Source organism: Rhipicephalus sanguineus, chromosome 6 (genome assembly GCF_013339695.2).
Source record: "Rhipicephalus sanguineus isolate Rsan-2018 chromosome 6, BIME_Rsan_1.4, whole genome shotgun sequence".
Taxonomy (NCBI): domain Eukaryota; kingdom Metazoa; phylum Arthropoda; class Arachnida; order Ixodida; family Ixodidae; genus Rhipicephalus; species Rhipicephalus sanguineus.
The window spans coordinates 144,240,145-144,260,450 of record NC_051181.1 but is presented as its reverse complement, the minus strand read 5'-3'; the positions used below and the strand labels follow the sequence as shown (position 1 = coordinate 144,260,450).

At 49.3% G+C, this 20,306-nt stretch overlaps 2 protein-coding genes across 2 annotated transcripts in view; one reads left to right on the top strand and one right to left on the bottom strand.

The window, feature by feature from the left end:
- LOC119396625 (uncharacterized) overlaps window positions 1-20,306 on the top strand; it is a 296,945-nt gene that overhangs the window by 143,866 nt on the left and 132,773 nt on the right. The window lies entirely within an intron of this gene.
- The window catches only part of LOC119396626 (uncharacterized), a 272,920-nt gene that overhangs the window by 204,609 nt on the left and 48,005 nt on the right, over window positions 1-20,306 (bottom strand).

Here is a 20,306-nt window from a genome sequence, read left to right as displayed (position 1 = left end):
CAGTGCTACAGTAGACGCATACGCACGAAAATGCTTGGGTAAGTGCATTCAACGTTTATGACATCGTTAATTCACATTACGATATACAAATATAAAAAAACATTCGTTTAACAGTCCAAGGTGGCGGCGCCCCTCATAATCATATCGTGGTTTTGGGACGTGAAATCGCAATAATTATTATTAAATTCGAGTACGCTTTACCAACGCGCCCTCTTCAACCATAGCAAGTTGCGTTGTCAGAATAAACGAGTACTTGATATTTACTGCATTTTTTATTGACATTTGTCGCGATCGTTGGAGGGGAACAAGGTGGGTGACCGAGCGACCGCACTAAGTCCGACCACGTGTGAGGTGGTCTATAGTACTGTACTAAACTTTGGGGGGCAGTTCCTCGAACCATAGCGTCACGCGAAAGTGCTTTCTATAAAGCCAAATATTTGCGCATCTGAGCCACTATCTAACAGCCGCTTTACATTGCGACGGCGAACTGTACACAGCAGAAAGAAACGAACGGGCATCGCGGGTTCGACCTTCGGGGAGTTCGCCCGTAATGCGACCAGTTCCTGACGCGTAACCATCCTATGCGCCGGAGCTAAGCAGGGTAAATGAGGCTCGGCCAAGAAAAGAAGATTCCCGGCGGTCACCGCCAGCCGGCTCCATACGGGAGCTGTTTGGGTCGTCGTGCGTGAAACGGACACGGCCGAACGGAGCCGAAAAGGAGACGGCTCGCGGGCCGGCTCACCGCGTGGGCCGGCGTAGTCGCGCGAATCCGCTGGGACCATCTCGAGCTGGCGGCGGTCGAGGTCTGGTTGGTCCGCACAAATGCTCTTCGGGCGTCGTTGAAACACGACTTGTCGTGGTATATGCTCGGAGGCCTGCTGTTTCTGCGTTTAGGTGTTGTCTCTTTGCTGTCCCTTTATTATGCTCGGAGCACTTTGGGTGCCGGGGCTGTCGTCTCAACTCTCATGTCATCTGCTGCTATCTGACGTCTTCGCTCGGCGTCACGCAGGCAAAACGATGTATAACATAGCCATGTATACTACAGCAAGGGGGCTGGAAAGAGAAGTGGGGGTGATGAAGAAAGAAATGAGAAGGGGAAAGGGTGAAGCATAGCATAGCCACGTATAATATAGTATAACAAGGGGGCGGGAAAGGGAAGTGAGGCTTAGGAGGAGTGACGTGAGGGTGAGCAAGAAGGAGAGGAGGAGGGGAGAGGGTAGAGCATGACATAGCCATGTATCGTACAGTATAGCGAAGGGGTGGGAAACGGAAGTGAGTGTTAGAAGGATAGAGTGATGTGAGGATGAGGAGGCGAGAAAGGAGGAGAGGAGAGGGTGCCACTGCACCAAAAATGAGTTTCCTTTCCCGCCATCTATGAACGTCGAGCAAACTGCACGTTTAAAATGCCAGCGTCGCCGAAGTGCAAGCGAATCACCGCTCCGCCCTTCCTACAGCTTTCACTTTGAGTGCAACTGCATAAATTTTTATCGTTTTATTTAGCTTGGCTGCTCACGTTTTCAGAATATGATTTATTGAACACGAATCCATTCTTCGGGTATCCATCTTCAATCAAGCTCGCTGGTTTTAATGGATGTCGCTCGGTAACGTACAGTCAAATTCGTTCGTGGTCGTGAGAGTGAAGTTTTGGGGACTCGAAGAACACATGTTCCATTGAAGTTCTTCAACTGCACTAGTAAACATATTTGTAGCGCAAAAAAACCAGACGTAGACACAGTAAGGAACACATACACAGGACGGGCGCTAGGTCCGCATCACCGCCTTGACTGTTCAACTGCAATTTTTTTTCTGAGAATCCCCAGTGGTATTCCTGCTCAACCCGGATAATGAGTGCCAGAAGTGACTAGCGGACCGGACCATCAGAGCTACGGGAAAGCCAGCGGTAGCCCCGGTCTAAAGGACCCGCCCGAGTTCTTAGTTTTGTAATAAAGCTTTTCTCTCTCTCTCTCTTCCTGTAGCTTAGCTCTACAAACAGGTGAATATCATTTCGCTTTCTTTCATAAATATTCGTCCAGCTTGCGGGCTTCCGCTGAACAGATTCGCTGAATATACGCTATCGCACGTGACTTAAGACTTATACTTACTCAGGTTCACTCAAGCTGAGGCTCACGCCCACTTCGAATCACTTCGACTCACTAACGCCGATTTCAACTCACTTTGAATTACTCGGTCCAACCCAGACTCACGGTCAATATAGTCTGGTCTAATCAGCCTACGAGTGAATTCACCGATCTTTGCCTGGTTTGCTATTCTGGACACTGTCAAATTCCGCCATCTTGTCAAATTTTCATAATGGTGGCATTTTTAAGCCAATAGGAGAGGCCGTAGGCAGCCCTCCGGGCCAATCACACTTTACCAATGGCGGAATTCGACAACATGGCAGAATTTGACAATGTCCAGAATAGGGCTGGCCCTCATCACGAAAATTGCGTTTGCAGACCGTTTTGCCGGATGCGAAGAAACTCGATTGCGCCATATTTGGCTGTTGATGTGAAAGTGATTACGTGACAGTTCCAGCAGTTTATCCGTTGTTCTTTCAGAGTAACTGAGGCGGAATATCGAGGGAAGACAAACGGTTTTAAGTAGTCACGGGAGAGCCGGTTTTTTTTCTTTCTTTTTTCTGACGTATAGTTTGGAGCTGCTGGCTAACACACGACGAACATACGAGTAATCCTATGTCGCATAGAGGTCATCGGCACCGTTGTGGACACAAACAGGCCTGACCGTTGTATAGTGATATGCGCGATGGAGATAACGGACCCAGTGTGACTACGCTGCACAGCAAATGTGCAAACGTAACTTGAAAATAGCACGGCGTGCACGAGGCCACGCTGTCGTATTGGCTGCGCTGTACGCTAAATTAATGAAATGCCAAGTCGGCCTTCAATTTATCCGCTAGCAATCTGCTCGTTTACGGCTGAAAACATCGATACAAAACGCAAATGGAGTTTTTAAAAGGAAATATCATCGGTCTAACAGGTTTGGCGGTGATCGTTAGTGTCCCTTGAACTTGTGTATCGGTTTCCTGGACGAGAACGGGACGGGGCGATGACATAACCCGTTTCTACGAGGTTGTGTATTTGTCCCGCCATCTGTCCTTAATTCCGGCGCATCTGTTTTGACTCGCGCCGCCCGTAAACAGGGGAGAAATTAAAGCGTGTCACGTTCTCGCTTGCCACATTTTGTTTGCGTTCGCTAACACGTCCCAGGACGTGCCAACCAGAGGTGTCCTGTCTTGCGCTGTCGTTAAACGGAAAGACGAAAGAGAAAATTTCCATCGACGCGCAGCCCAATGGATACCCTCGTCGGGAGAGGCTTTTTGCCGAAGTAGAACTGAATAAATAAATAATCAAAGACAAACTAACCAGCTATGCAGATTACACACAGCACTATCGAGACTTGAGGCGGAATTTCTCGTCCGCCTCACCCAAAATTCGACAGGAAACAGGCGGACAGAGTGGCGCAAATTGCAACCAATTTCTTATCCCGGTCCTCTTCAGCTACACTGGATGTTCCCAGAACTCTACCCAGACTCATTATGTCATCATCATCATCAGCCTGTCTACGCCCACTGCAGGGCAAAGGCCTCTCCCATGTTCCGCCAATCAACCCGGTCCTGTGCTTTCTGTTGCCACGTTATACCTGCAAACTTCTTAATCTCATCTACCCACCTAATTTTCTGTCTTCCCCTCACGCGTTTGCCCTCTCTTGGAATCCAGTCAGTTACCCTTAATGACCACCGGTTATCCTGCCGACGTGCTACGTGGCCGGCCCATATCCATTTCTTCTTCTTAATTCAACTATGATATCCTTAACCCCCGTTTGTTCCCTGACCCACTCTGCTCTCTTCCTGTCTCTTAAGGTTACACCTATCATTTTCCTTTCCATCGCTCGCTGCGTCGTCCTCAATTTAAGTTGAACCCTCTTTGTAAGTCTCCAGGTTTCTGCTCCGTAGGTAAGTACCGGTAAGATGCAGCTGTTATATACCTTCCTCTTGAGAGAGAGTGGTAGACTACCATTTATGATTTGATAATGCTTGCCGAATGAGCCCCATCCCATCCTTATTCTTCTAGTTATTTCACTCTCATGGTTCGGCTCCGCGGTTACTACCTGTCCTAAGTAGACGTACTCCTTTACAACTTCCAGCGTCTCGCCACCTATCGCGAAGCGCTGTTCTCTGCCAAGATTGTTCCACATTACTTTAGTTTTATGCATATTAATTTTCAGACCTACTCTTCTACTTTCCGTATCCAGTTCAGTAATCATGAGCTGTAATTCGTCTCCCGCGTTACTCATCAATGCAATGTCATCAGCGAAGCGCAGGTTACTGAGATACTCTCCATTAACTCTTATCCCTAATTCTTCCCAATCTAGGGCCCTGAAAACCTCCTGTAAACACGCGGTGAATAGCATTGGGAGAGATCGTGTTCCCTGTCGTACACCCTTCTTTATTGGGATTCTGTCGCTTCTTTATGAAGGACTATAGTGGCTGTGGATAGCTGTAGATTTCTGTAAAGTTACGTAAAATAGAAGAGGCCTCCCCGAGTCACAAGCTATAGGGGTACCCCCACTCAGCAAACAGACTCCCAGAACCTCTCCGGGAGCGACGGCAGAGAACGCTGTTCAGCTGCGATCTAACAGGACTAGAACCTAGGGCTATTCCAGCAGGCCAGGGAGGCTACAGGAAGTCAAGATCTTCCGCCCCCATTCTTAGCGGTTGGCACGGACCAGAAAATAGCCGGATCTCGATATAAGGTTCTTCACTCTCACTTTCACCTGCAACGTATTCTCGCCAGCCAAAGCTGCACAGACAAATATAACGCATCGTTGCCAGGGTGCGACCAAGTTCGCGCTGCAACCAAAATTTGTCATGACTTGCCAACAAGCCCACTTCGCAACTCTTGTTTCTCGTGCAACGGGCCCCTTTCTTTATGTTCCTCAAGATCCTGGCCGCACTGTAGCCCTCATCGCCAGTGCAACATGCAGAGCACGGTCGTTAGGCTTTTGCATCCGGACGAACATCCCTCCCGAAGACGTCATAGCTCTTTTTGGTGGTTCCATGCCATCATTCGGCCATGGGAAAAGGTTGCTCAAGATTTTGCGCCCTGAATGGCATCGCCGGATTCGTATACACAGGATGTATCTCAGCGTCCAACTTCAAAGCTCGTTTGAGTCTCCTGTCGCCGGTAACCCTCTGAAGAAATATCTGCGCCTGGCCGGCCAAGTCACCGAGGTTCTCTGGTTGACACAGTTGCGCCAACTTCGACAGCGTGTCGGCAGTGACCGCAGGAAGGTGACGTACAGTGTCAACGTTCCTGAGAGCCTCCATCTTCCAGACGACGTCGTCCAAGTCCTGGGACTGGGTCCGAAGTTGGCCGTCGAGAAGAGGATGACAAAGCCAGAGCTCCTGTCCGTGGTCCGTCGTGTGTCACGGAAAGCACCTGACGGTGAAGAAGCGAGACTGACTTCGGAAGGAGTCGATGCCTTAGGACGCTGTAAGCCAAATTGTTCAGAACTTCCTCTCACGTGACCTGTGGTTGCTGCTGAGGTAGGGGTACTTAGGGCGGTGCGGGTCTGGAAAAATAAACATTGTTGTTGCTAGTAGCGCTGCGTGTGTCGTCTTTCTTCTCGTGTCCCTGTACCAAGTTCGCGCTGCAACCAAAATTCGTCAAGCGTAGCGGTAGTTTCACTCATCGTTTCGCATTGTACGGGCTTTCAACAGACTTCAATCGCCCTGCACTGATCTATCCCCGTCGGCGGTCGACGGAAACATGTTTTGCGGCCGCTCCACTCCCACCGGACAGAAAAAAACACACATGAGGGCACTTAAGTTTCCCACTGAGGTCGCACGTGTCGCACCGTCGCTAAGCGTGTACGCGCGCGCTTGCAAGCGCTGTGAGCTCGTCAGCACTGGATCGTGACGGCGTCCTTGCGACTCCGCTGTACGAAAACGGTAATGTTTTCCCCCCGTCGAGTTATACGCTGTTCCTGCTGGGTGTTTGCCGAATCGGGTAACACGCGTCGCTTGTCGGGAGTGATTCTTCAGCGCTGTATCACTAACCAGTTGTTCTCTTCATTTTTTTAATTTTGTATATTTAGAGCGTTCGCACGAAGCCCCTGCGCATGGCAAGCGCTGTTGATAGTCGGGAAAAACGGCCACGTCATTGAGTTGACGTTGTACGTTCTCCCCTACAGCTCATCTCTACTCGCAAGGCTTGGAAGGGGATTTTTGAGTCTACTAAATGGGTCGTCAATATCAGCGTGCTTTAACCAATAAAAGTTGGCGATGACAGTTGGTTTATCAGCCAATGCTTGAGTTTTATGCAGTTACCGCGCGCTGAAATAGAGTCAATTTAGAGGACTCTTAGACCAAGGAGACCGCTGATTGCAACTCTATGGACTGTTTTAGAGAGAGAGAGAGAGAGTACAGAGAGAGATTTATAAAGGTGTGAATATGCCTTTAGCGTTGGAGAAAGTCGCGCAGCTTCTATTCTTTACCATAAAAACGCTGTCACCATGATGTCATCATAGTGGTGTCTTCACGCGGTCATGATATCGGTTTTTTTTTTTTTATTTTTTTTGTAACGTAGAGGTCGTCGCCACGATGAGGGCGGAATACTTCGATGCCTCGTCAGACGCGAAAATCGACCGTCGGCGTCAACACGAGTGATGCAAAAAATTATCATCGCGTGAAAACGTCACCATGTGTCGTCATCATGACGTCACAGGTCGATGAAACTTGTGATCTCACCATGACGCCATCATCTTGTCACTTTGACAACACATAACGTGACGTGATACATGAAATCGTCGCTTGGTCAAAGCTGACCCAATCCCGGAGAGCTTGCAGTGCCTCCGATCCTGGAGGCAGCGCAAAACAACGTTAGGTGCAGAAAGCTTTCGGATCGAGGGGGGCGAGGGAAGATCAATGCACCGTCTGAGACCAAAAAAATAATAATAATCGCCTTCGAGTCGTCTTAAGCGAACGCATAAGGGACTCTGCGAGTTCTTTTATTAGTCACCTGGTTTCCATAGAAGAGTTACTCCTCCGTGAATCATTCGTTTTCACAGATGATTCGATTGTCGTGGGTCGCTCGTTTGTAGCCATGCCATTGTCGGTGCCATGCACGAGTTATCATCTTACCAATTTCGCCTTATCTTCCTATCGTCGTAGTTTTCGTCCGCGTTGACCCATATACGGGTCAACGCGGACGAAAATATACCACGAAAACCACATATGGGGACTGTTTTTTTTTACTTCATTTGCACCGGAGAAGAGCCAGATCAAGACGAGCCTGAAACCCCTTATGTCACGCACAGATTAACCGTGTGCCTTATTCGTCGATCTGAGCGGTGTGAGAAGTGTGCTAGGGGCACGTTCCGCCTCGCTCGGGTTCTACAGTTTTACGCAAAGCGTAAGGGAACCAAGCCTTAGCCTGAAAGTCGCACGCAGTAAACAGTCGCACAGGACACCGATTTCCGACTGAGATCCTTCCGATTTCGGTTCGTCTCCGTAGGCTGCGCCCATCCGTTACAATGAGCGCTAGGAGATGTAGGACGCAGAGCCTCCCCCCCCCCTACTCCCCCTCCACTCGGGTAGTAGAATCAAGGGCACTTGTCCTCATTGTGTGTTTATGAGATTGCGTCGTCGCCGCTCAATGTCCCGTTATCACTGGCGCGCTTTCCACGGCGTCAACGGCGCGAATCGGCTCTTCGATTGCAGCAAAAGATGAAGTTTCCCAAAACGCGATAAGCTTGTCGTGCGTCTGCGTGAGCGTCGGTGTTTCTTTTGTATTTCTCTTAAGCTCGAAACGGGGTAAGGTCGCAGTAGCGTCCCCGCGCCTCCTCGAGGTATACGCGCACGTATACTCTATAAAGAAGCAGTAGGCGTTACCACCGCATATAGGTGGCACGTGCGTTACGGGGCCCTTGCCTCCGAGACCTCTCTACACGGCACGCTGAGCCTACAGTCTCGGAGGCAGTGCTCGAGTCTGTCTGGAAACGTATCATTTATCCGCTCGCATTCTGTGGAGTCGGCGACTCCTATTATGTTACTCCGGAACAAAACTCAGTGCGTTCAGTGGAGCGGATGAAATCAACGGGTTTGTCCTGAAGGTTACGCAAGCAGTGCCGTCAGCTGTCAAAATGTGCCTGGCCGAGAGCGTGCGGGAATGAATTGTCTGCTCTTTCCCTTTCCTATTTGACCCTCCGTGTTACTTTTTGCCGGAAGTGTGACGTCGAGCCTGCCCGGTGGCTTTGTTCTTTCATAAGCGTGACGCAGAAATGAATTGCATTTCTCAAAAGCACCCAAGTAATGACCGCGGAAGCGCTGAGCTGAGCTTTTGTTCGGGCTTCCTTGGCCGTCAGTTTTCATTAAATCTCCACTTTCATTCGAGCTGGCTCTCGTTCGTCACGACACCCACCCGAAGATTTATGCAATGAGACACGGTTTTCACCTTTCTTCGTCTGTACCGCTCTTTCTTCGTTTCATTTCGTGAGCTGGCGTGATGGACACGCCGGCCAACTTTGCGCGCCATTTGGTGGATTGCGTGAAGAGCAAATAAGTACCACCACATTGCACGTAACGATGGTGTGAACGGGGCCGAACCCTATAGAGGTGCGGCGCTGGACATAGAAATAAAACGGGCAAGTTAAACTGAACTGACTGAAGAGCAGCATACCGCCAGACAAGTCACGCTCCTGTCTCCCTGCAGACACCTGTCCGATTACCTGTCTTCAAGAACGAAATAAAAAAATACCGGGAAAAATGTGAATGTACAAAAGAAAGCGGCTAAGAGATAAGCGACCAAAGGTCGTGGTGTGAGGGGTTGGGACGGAGATAGAAGTCACGTCACGTTACTTCGCGGCTGCTCCGTGCAAGCGCGCGTCTCTCGCACGGTCGGAAGCGCAACCACGCGCGCAGATGGTGCACAGAATTGACGAGGCAGGTTCTCCCGGCCATTCTGTCCGTCATTCCTCCTCTCAGCCGCTTCAGATTTCGGATCGACGTAGATTCGGGAACCCGAAGCAGCGGCTGAAGGTGCCGTATTTCTCGAATCCAGGATGGCAGCGTGCTGTTGCTGTCGGGCGATGCCGCGCCATCCGTCCCAGCCCCTTTGCCGCCACGGGGTCATCGCGAAGCGACCGCTGTGCCAAGAAGAGACCGAGGGCAGCGTCACAAAACGCACGAGAGACCCGTCGGAAATCCGTGTCCGCTGAGTGATCGCGTCCAGCGGCGGCAGCCCGGCCCAGTCGACGCGGTCGTTGTTGCGGACACGGTTGCGTGGAGGCCGCCGCCGCCGACGAGACTGCGTTTTGTAGTCGTGGTTGTGCAGCGTCTGCGCGCACGCCATGCTTGTGCCGCGGGAACACAGGTGGGGGTTTTACAGGAGACACCATGCGAGGCGCGTCGCGAAAGACGCGCTCCAATTGCACCTCCACCACCTTAGTCCCTGCCAAAACGGGCTCGGGATCCTCTGTCTAACCACACATAGGCGTGCGCACAGGGGTGGCAGGGGGGGGGGGGGGGGGGGGGGAGGGGATGGCCGCCCCTCTTAGGCATCTGAGGGGGGCGCCAAGTCTGTCCCGTATATGTACTTATAGTCAGACCTGTTTTGTCATTGTTTAACGTGCAGGGTTACGGCGACGCAGGCTTTTTTACGATAACAGCTGCCGAGGACCCCCTGATGTTACATTCCAAGAAGTATTCACTCCCAATCTTTACCCCCGGAAAGCCCGGAGACCAAAGGCAGGCCGTTGTGCGAAGCACGTCATCACTTCATATTCATTTTTGCATCCACTGCGAAGCTTGTTTCTTTCGGACTAAACCAACGAAAAAAAAAGTGAGGGGGGGACACTGCGGCGACGCTAGCTACCCTCCCTCTCCCTCTCTCCCCTTGTTTTATGAAGAAATAAAAGGCGAGGATGAGTTAGCACTTTTAGGAAGGGTAGTGAAGTCGACAAAAGTCTCTCGTCTTTGAACTCGGAGTGGTTTAGGGGCCCTTTAAAGTGTTGAATCTTTAGCTCCTTCAGTTCGTGTTCTTCACCGTCACGACCACGTGACGATATTATCATCCCGTTTCATTTCTGCGTCTTTGACGCAATGACAACCGACGCGCGCGCAGCTTCTTTTGCGCATGCGCGCCGTGTCACGTGTTCCCTTCGCTTCAGAAGCGTGAAAAGCTGGGCCGGTTGGTTCATGTTCATGTTTAGGTGCGAGGAAACCAGTGAAACTCAAAAACAAGGACGAAGAAGAAGGCACATTCAAGCACACGGTACTGCTGCAAAGCACACACCATCCGGCGATGGTGTGTGCTTGAATGTCCCTTCGCTTACTGTGACTGTACTGCGGTACTGCTGCAGAGGCGTTGAATTGGGCTGGTAGGTTCATTGTCAAAACGAAAAAAAAAAAGAAAAAAACAACGGGGAACACAAGACACAGTAAAAAGAAAGAAACAGGCCATGTTGGCACCACTTCTGTCGCCTCTGCAGCCAAACGGCGGTGCTAACGCTGGTAATTCAAGTTAATCCAGCCGCCCTTCGACCTTGCGGAAAGCAAAACCAGCCATTCTTGTAACAATCTAACTTGCCTCCAGTATTCTGACTTCAATATCCTGCACATACACTTCCAGTGTCCCACTGAAGGCTCTAGCAGACCGGAAATCGTATGTCCCGTCGTTTTCTTTTCAATGTGTCTTGTGTTTCCCGCTGTTTTGTTTTGTTTTATAAGTTTTTCATTGTTACTGTTTGGTTGCCGAAGTTGTGTAGGCTCGCTAGAAAGGTTCGCTTCAAAAATGAGTTACGAGATACCCTTATGGTGTACATGGCAGCTGCCATCTCGTTCGGCCGACAAGTTGGCGTGACCCGCTCTGTGACTTGACTGGGATGCCTCCCTCCTCGTATATTTTGCACGACCGGCGCCTCGTTTCAGCCTTCAGGCGTCGGAGGTTGAATCGCCGTAATTAGCGCCTCTTGTTCCGCGCCATCGAGCCCTCCTTCAGCCATTACCTGCGAGCCGCCGCCGCCCCAAGCAAGTTGCCCGCGTGAGCAATCAGTCTTTTCGGCGCTAATGCTGCCCGGGTCACGGTGGAAACAAAGGGAGGACGTGCCGAGGCATCCTTTTTATAGTGACGGCGTAATCGCTTCCTACTTGCGAACAGTTATAAGCTGTAGCCTCCAAAGAGTAGGAACACGTGCCCTTCGAGACACCCGTCAGCTTGAGGAATTTCACCTTTATCCCATGCACGTCGGGCACCTTATTGTGCCGTATGCTCGCAAAGCTAAAGGCACCCAACACAGAAAAAAAAAAGCGCGAAACTTCCCAGGGTTCTTCTTTATTTCTTTTTATTTTGTGTGAAGCTTCCTATTACACAGCAGTGTCCTTTATTATTATTAATTTTCTCAGCACATATATAGAACTATTTGCTAGGCAGGAATATATCGGTTACTCATGAAGTTTTGAAACGTGAACGAGTAACTTTTGCGTCACTAGCTGAGCGCTTGTTAACTTGTTTTTGACTATGAGACCCTTTAGCCCATATGCTCTGTGGAACTATGGGAACTGGCTCCTGTAATCTTCAGTGCAGCGTAAAACTTTATATTGACCCAATCTACCGTGTCGCATAGTCGCTACGAAGGCTTGACATAAATCGTACATTATTCGAAGGAGGTGTGTTTTGTACACAAACAGAATGTTACTGGAACAGTGGTAACGTAAGGCGTGTTCCAGCGCATTCGCCTGTCGTGACTGAATGGCAGGCTTGCCGTGCAGGTAAATCACCACGTGTTTGCGATGATGAAGCTCGGATACGATGGAGTAACCTTCTTAAGCCTTGGTTTACCCTTTTTCGTCACAGCACACGATTTTGCCTTCAACTTGTGCGTGCGGGACCTTTCGCCTGAACATTCGTTGGCATCAGTTGAGTTAATGTGAAAGACGTGGAGTTTGGAAGGCCAACGCGTAGACCAGACTGTAAAGGTATGGTTGCCAATCAGGGAAAGTGTTGTCGAATGTTTCAGATAAGATTAGTTGAAGAGATGAGGTTAGTATATTTGCTAGCTGTGCCTGGTGTTGGCTGACGCAACACAAGGCTATACCATAGTCCATGGCTATACGCAGGGTTCGCTAAGAAAGGTCTCCGTTGTTTGATAGACATTAAAAAAGATGATGATTATTAATAGGGAGATAGGATAACGGTGTCGGTAATATTATCTGGGGACAAGACCACGAAAGTTAAAAAGCGGGCGACAGAGATAACATTTTTTTTAATGATTACGCCGGTGATGTTAGCCTGGTTCATCGCCTGGCTTGCTGATCCTGGTGTCGGGTACTTGCTACGGTATATACACAGCACCCCTTCTTCAGATACCGTGCAAAACGCCGCACTTAAATTCTACCTCAACGGGGCAAAATAAAAGGAGGTCGACCTGTTCCCACGGGCCCATTGACTCTGGTGTAATCGTGATAACCGACAATGCACCATCACGCGTCCGGTGCCGGCCAATCAAGAGCTTTGCGCATGTACTTTTTGCGCCATGTCTACAATGGTCTCGAACGCGTGCGCACGCCTCCGTCATAACTTCCACCGCACTGCTGTCAAAATGAGGCCGGCCACCTATAGAAAATACTTTTCGATACAATTTATACGTATGCAAGAGCGTGGGAATTGCCGAAGAGTTCGGCTGCCCGGTGTATAACTGACACGATATAGGTGAGAGTGTACAGCCGCATACGCGGCTATTATGAAAATGCTGCAACAAAGCTGGCCCGCGCAATATGCATCGTTTCGACCAGCCATACACGCTACAACACGAAGAAGGAAGTCATCGGACGAGAAAAGCACGATTAGAAGGGGGCTGACTGAGCTCCACGCGAGCACTTCGCAGGCGTATGTATACATATTGTTGAGCAGAAGAACAGGCGATGCATCTCAGGACGCATATTCAACGCGTGCTCGTTAAACGTTATACGCACACGAGCCCTCCCATACCGGTGAACGCACACTCATTTACAGACACACAGACGCGTGCGCGCACCTAACGAGCGCACGCAATCGACCCGATTCTGGGCTTAATTGAACAGCGGCGATGTTGACCAGAGAGGCCCGGACGACCGGTTTCCGGCCAAGTTCGCGAGCTGCGACTCGGCCGTGAGTGCGTGCGTGTTCGTGTGTGCGTGCGCGGAGAAGCAGCAGCGTGACAACCCCCCTACAAACTCATCCCCTCCCGCCTTTCGCTCCATCCGGCGTCTGGGCGAGGTGGAGCCCCGGAAGAGCAGGCGAGACCGTTAGCTCGATTGCTCTCCCCAGGACCGGATATGCCTGTCGCTACTTTGCTGCCGCTATACTGCGCGGCGAGATCGGCATCGGATCGCCAGACGGCGCAGTCATCCGTGCCCGCGGGGACCTGCTCTTTTCGGCGATAACCACTGCTACAGATTCGAGCAGCTTCGGGCCTTCTGGTCAGACGCGAAGCAACGAATAAGAAAGAAGACACCGAGGAACGGCGCTCCATCGCGTGTGTACGGTGATGGAATAGAGGGCTCCTAGCTGTACGCATCGGCTTTTCCGTAGCGCGTGCCTTGAGCGCATGATCCCGCTGCGGTGCTATGCATACCTCTGCGCGATCGCGCGTGCGCAGAGTCGAAAAAGAAAGAAAGGAGAGAATGATCAACGAGAGAATGCCTTCTTTGAAAAGAGTGCACGCCTCTCGGAGAGGTCACCGAGAACGTGGAAACACCGCCGTATACGTATCGGCTCGCGCGTTGTTCGAGTTGCTATCGCTTCGCGAGGTGCGAGAGGTCACGCATCGAAGACATGCCGGAAGCAGGGAACTATCCGTGACCACGTTTTCCCCGGCATTGTATGGACTGCGTTGATCTTCAAGGAATTCGTCGGCAGGGAACGTCGAGGTTTACGCCTCAGCCCCGTGTATGTGGCTATATGTCGCCTTTCTAAAGACACGTATATAGAAGCGATTGCGGGGAGCATGCATTGCCAGGGGTGATTACAATGCAAATATACAGTGTACATCTCGGCGAGCCTTCCTTCAGTAACATCGCGGAAAACGAGAAAATGTATTTTATAGACACTATTAGCAAAGCGAGTGTACAGATGCATTTGTTCGCAATCGGGACTGTGTTCCAATACGTGCCGTAGATGAATAAATAGACAGCTAAGCGGACAGTCGCATTACGGTTCTCACTTCGCTAACAAAATAGACAACTTCGCGAAGACGGCATCACAGACGAATACGATGAAGGTTACTTTACTGTCCAAATCAAGATGGTAGTTGAGCGGAATGTTTGGATCTCATCGGTATGCTCGTCGGCAGTCCGTTCAAGGAATGTGGGTCTGGCAGGACGGGCTTATTGCCTCTCGGCTCATAACTGCAGCAAACTTTCTGTGGTGGAAAGTACGGTCCGAAGTCTAAAAACCTTATGAAATTGCCGGGCACTCCACGCATCAACACCAAATGGACAAGACTTGTGTGGATAAGGTTATGAGTATAGAGATCACCAAGTCAAAACCACATGATTCGTTGTTAAAAAAAATTTAAAAATCGTCCACAAATCTGAATATTTGGATCTCTTGAATAGCCTAAAGAGCTTGAGCAAAATATGTAAATATGTGGGTCTCTTGAATAATCTAAAGAACTTGAACAAAATAAAAATGAACGTGAGACGGCGGCATGTCATTTCCTGACTACGGAAGGTGGTAATGAACCATTCACGCTAATTGCGAATTAATAGTTTCAAGGACGAACTACAGCGTTGCTATGCTCACCGTATTCTCTCCGGCCTCTTTTCTCACCGTTTTCTATACTCCGAGCATTTCAAAGTTCACCGCTTACAATGGCAGAAACAGAAGGAAATCTTTCTCTTTTTTTTTTCGCGTGCTCGTCCTCTGCGTAGCGCAGGAAAGACGACACGGGCCGCATTTCTTTGGTGCTTCTCACCGCTGCGTCCTTGGAGCCGTCTATTTTGCATTTGTAATGGCCGCCGCTTTTCATTGGCGCGTCTTCACCGCGTGTGAGAACTCTCGCCAATGGGTCGCGCTTGCGATTAACGAGCAGGATGCGCGATTGTGAAGATGCACCGTGCAAGCGTGGCCGCTTTGAAACACGCACCGCCACTGTCGCTAACTCGCTCCTTCTTTCCTGTCCCGTCATCGCGCACAAAGCGTTACTTCCAAACATTATACGCGACGCTTGTATATTAGGAGGATGTTTTCTCTTTGACAAAAAACCGTGCACTCTTGTTGAAGTCATCATAGGCGTCAACTGCGTGAAGCAACCGAATTCGCAGGGATACGAGGTACAACGTCACACGTGCAAGAACAGTTCCTGCTGGGCTGCAGCTTCTTCAGTATCGCCATTCACCGAAGATGCCACATCCTGAGATCGCGTGCCCTGACTTCACTATAGTTAAAGTCACCTTCAGTCACCTTCGTGCTGTGTAAGTAACGCTTAGTCGCACTGATTTACGCTCCTTGACCTTGTGTACTACTCGGTGTACAACACGAGAAACGGCACACATAGAACATACGAACACGGCGTGCACGGATCGACAGCTGACTTAGTGTGTTTCAAGCATCATTGCCGGTCAATCATGGGGCGTTCTAACAAAACTTGATATAAACAGCTCACGCAGATACCGTAGAGACAGGCTTTACAGCAGGCCTGTCTTTCTTCTATATTTCCATATATTCGTCCCTACTAACCACCTGCACGTTGTTCTATAGTTGCTTACAGTGTATGCAACGTACAACGCAATACTGCAAACTTTCCGTAAGCAGTAGTAACTATTACGTCAAATTAAAATCTACGCAGTGTCTTCGCCCAGCTTATGGGGTACAGACGATCCAGCGAGAGAGAGAGCGGAGGGGGTGAGGGCTTTTTAATGAGTAATGTAGAGGTTTGCCTGGCAGTACGCCTAGCATGCTACTCGAGACTGGTATGATTAAGAATGTCTGCACAATGTGCGACAAGTACAGAACACACAAGACACAACATAAACAAACTAAAGTATTTCAATGAGACCATTGTCTCTAAGAAAGTTCAAAAGCGATTTCATTGCATTAAATGTAGAGGCAGTGTTTATCTGTGGGCCGAGATCAGATAGAGGAAATGTAGAGACTGCTGTAGGTCCGTCGAAGTGTGTCGATGTAGATTCTGTAGAGATTGTAGATAAATGTTATAGTCTTTCGCTTCGCTTATTTTCGTTATCTTTTCATATAAAAAAACGTACGGTGTGCTGGGTCACAAAGTGAAGATTTTCTTGACTTGAAAGAGCATCTAGACCCTCGCCCTGCTACAAGGGGAGGGGCTAATGCGGTGAATACATAGTATAATGTTAAGCATATATGGCGAAGTTATGTGCGGAGATTAGACAAAAAAAATGATAGGTTCACGCGACCTAGCAACTTCACGAATTGGGGATCCTGGAAGCCAGACACCAGAGCTTACTGCACGCAATTAGTGAGACATGGCGCGACAGTCTTTTACCAAGCAGCACGGCAGATGAGCATCCGAAGGTCTCCACACACCGTGTGTTCGTGCGAGCAAAGGCCGTCGTTGTGGCGCAGCGCGTCGCGCCGCGCGCGAAGAACAATGACGCGCATACTTTAGCACAAGAGTGAGACCGGGGCTCTGTACTGCGCGTGCGCGCGGGCACACATGTGCACATGTGTACGCTGTGCGCGTACACGTATACACTATAGCCTCGCGGATGCTACGCCGATCCGCCCAGTCGGACCGCGCTACGCACCGTGACTTGGGTCGTGCTTGACGCCTTTCTCTGCGCGGCTTTCGTAGTGGTGTACGTGTGTATACGATTCTCGCTTTCTTTCGTACAGCCTCGAAAGAAGCGACGTGGCGTAGACCGTGTGTAAACTTGTGTTGCGTTTCCTTTTCAGCCAGCGAAAGCGCGCGAGAAAAGGCAGACTTATCAGGAAAGACCTTCCCCGTAGTCTGCGTGCGTTGGGCACGCTGGTCAGTTCTTGGCCATCTTTTGCCCCAATTAGTGCAGTGGACGACCGCGAGAAGGAAAGAAAAGACCGGATGAGAAAAGAATTACAAAACGTGAGGAGTAGTACGGAGGGAACCCCGAAGGTGCCTCTCTTGAACAATGATTTGTCGGAAAGACGTCCATTCGAGGTCTTTTGAGAGAGGACAAAAGAATTCCGACCATTTTGCACCGCGTACTCTATCTTTTCTTTTATGTCGAGCACGGTCATTAGAATCGCATGGCGGGACAAAGGCAGCGCAAGGACGCGTCTTGATTGCCGCGGTTCTGCCGGACGCGCCTGCCGAGGTCCGCTCGCATTAACTGTAAGGAAGCGGCGTGGTCACTGAAGAAATGCGGCGAAAAAAAAATAGCGATCGTCGTGTGTAGCACTGCTGGAGCGCGTAAAAGGAAAGAAAGGCGGGAAGCAGGAACAAAATGGCGCTGTTTTCGCAATTCGCCCCTTCTACTGGACCTCTTCGCGCGCTCCTAATTACCGCTGGTCTTTGTAAGGAAAGCAAAGCTGTCCGTTCTTTCCTAAGTATTGTTTGCTTTTCCTCTGCTGCCCTTTGGTAGCGCCCGCCAAGGATTCAGCTGTATGTCTGTGTAACAGCTAATGCGCAGCTGACCACAATGAATCGTAGGCCATGGAAGTTGGAAGTGTAATTGTCGCTGCGTATTTTTTTTTTATGTCCGTCTTGTCGTGTCCTGTTATCCCTCCCTCCTGTCCCATGAGGAGGCAGGAATTTTCTTTTTTTTTTCGAAGGTGAGGAGGGAGGTCAACCATATTTTATATATGGTCGTGCGTGCGTTTGTATGAGTGCGGACATATATACATATACTATCTGTATACGCCAGTGGGCGTGGCGTCAGATGGGTATCGGAAGCAGAGAGCCTGTTCCCATGGCAGATGAGCACACGTTGAGAGAGTTCCCATCTTTTAATTATCTCCCTGTTCCCCTGCTGTCATCTGCGTACACGTGATCGTCCATACATCGCGAAGTATGTTGGGCGCGAATGAAACAACACGAAGACGACAAAAATGAGCGGCTACGCTCATCTTTGGAAGGTCAAATTCCCGATGACTGGAAGATGGCGAAAGTTACACCGGTTTTCAAAAAAGGTAATCGCTCTGATCCGTACAATTACCGCCCCATATCGCTGACATGCGTGTCTTGCAAAATATTAGAACACGTCATTTTCTCGCACATTGCCCGTCATCTCGAAAATAACTCTTTCTTTTATCACAAGCAGCACGGTTTCCGCCCCGGCTTATCATGTGAAACGCAATTGGCTGAATTCACTACTGACCTGCACTTAAACCTTGACTACTGCTATCAGACTGACGCCATCTTCACCGACTTTTCTAAAGCCTTCGACCACGTAGCTCACCGTCGTCTCATAACTAAGCTTTGCACGCTAAATCTCGACCCACTTGCACTATCATGGTTAATATGTTTTCTGACAGCTCGCTCACAGTTCACTTCCATTGGTGGAGAGTCATCCACTATAACAGATGTGCTTTCCGGGGTTCCGCAGGGATCTGTCCTTGGCCCTCTTTTGTTCCTCATATTCATCAACGACTTGCCATCCGGAATTACATCGTCCATCCGTCTTTTCGCCGACGACTGTGTTGTGTATCGCAGAATCGCCAATAGTACGGATCAAACATTACTGCAGCAAGACCTAAACATTATCGAGGCATGGTGCTCGCGCTGGCTCATGGAGCCAAATGTTTCAAAGTGCAAACACATGATCATCTCTCGCAAAAAATCCAACCTTGTCTTCCAATATTCATTAAACTCCGATGGGATATCTCAGGTAGATTCCTACCGCTACCTGGGTGTCCTCATAAACAGCACCTTGACCTGGTCAGACCACATTGTCAAACTCGCAGCAGACTAATCCAGGACACTTGGATTCATAAAAAGATCTCTGCGGCCCTCCCCTCCCGCTGTCAGGAAACTTGCGTTCGAAACGTTCGTCAGATCTAAACTAGAATTTGCTTCCGCCATTTGGAGTCCTCATCAAGACTACCTCATCAGCTCCCTCGAGGCGGTGCAAAATCGTGCAGCCCGGTTCATATCATCTCAGTACAGTAAACATGCAAGCGTCACTCATATCAAATCGTCTCTTGAGCTAACCCCTCTAGCTGTTCGCAGAAAAACCGCACAGATCAGCCTGTTTCACAAACTATATCAATACTTTTCTCACCTGCATGGCACTCTGCTCATTCCTCCAACTCGCACTTCCCGTCGACTGTACAACTCTAAAAGTGTACAACGTCTTCATGGCTCAACTCAAGCATTTAACAAATCCTTCTTGCCATCAGCCATTGAACATTGGAACAGTCTTCCTGAATACGTTGTTCAAGAGCGCGACCCAGTCAAATTCAGAGCGTTGCTGTCTTCTCTTTTCAGCTGACCTTCGCACATACCTGTTGTTCAACAAAGCTTCTGCTTTTCAATGAAGTTTTTTTAATTATTTTTTATTATTATTTTTAATTTATTTTTGTTTAACCTTCCAGTATTAATTTGTGCTCGCGCCTTGCAGCCAACCGCGTGTAATAGTTAAAAGTTTTGACACTTTCACAATCTGCTTTATCTTTATGTTCAACACTGTGCAATGTATATTTACTTCACTGTTATTCTTTAAGCACTGCATTTGTGTCATGACATGTACTTATGATATTTAGTTGATCCCCCCCCCCCCTTATGTAATGCCTTGTTTAAGGCCTTTAAGGGTTCAATAAATGATGATGATGATGATTTGTAGTCGAAATCCTTGACTAATCGGTTTACGCAGGTAGACCCCTCGCTTTTTCTTAATGAGCTGTGTCTTTTCTCATCGACGTACACTTAGCGGACTTTGTTTTCGTTTCCTTCCTCTTATTGTCTTCCCGTGAGAAATAGAGGGAAGTATATATAGCAGTCTGCGTTTCTAAATACTTGATGGCTCAGAAGCACTACAGTCGCGACAAAGTGTCTTCGCATTTGTAGGGTAACGGTTGTCTTTTACAGAGTAGAACCACCTCCGCTTCTTTTCTCTTTTTTTTTGTCTGTCGGGCTACCATAAAAGAAATATGGAGAAAGAAGCCGCGCTGTTCATTCGAGGATTCCTTTCGTAGTCTCCTATATATTGGGCCCTTCATGACCTGTCCACCCTCACCAAAGCCACCGCCATCGTCGCCTTACGCACACAGCAAAGGTGTACCCACTCGCAAACAATGTACGCAAACAATGTATGCAAATATTATATGCAGAAAGGAAAAGCCCCCCCCCCCCCT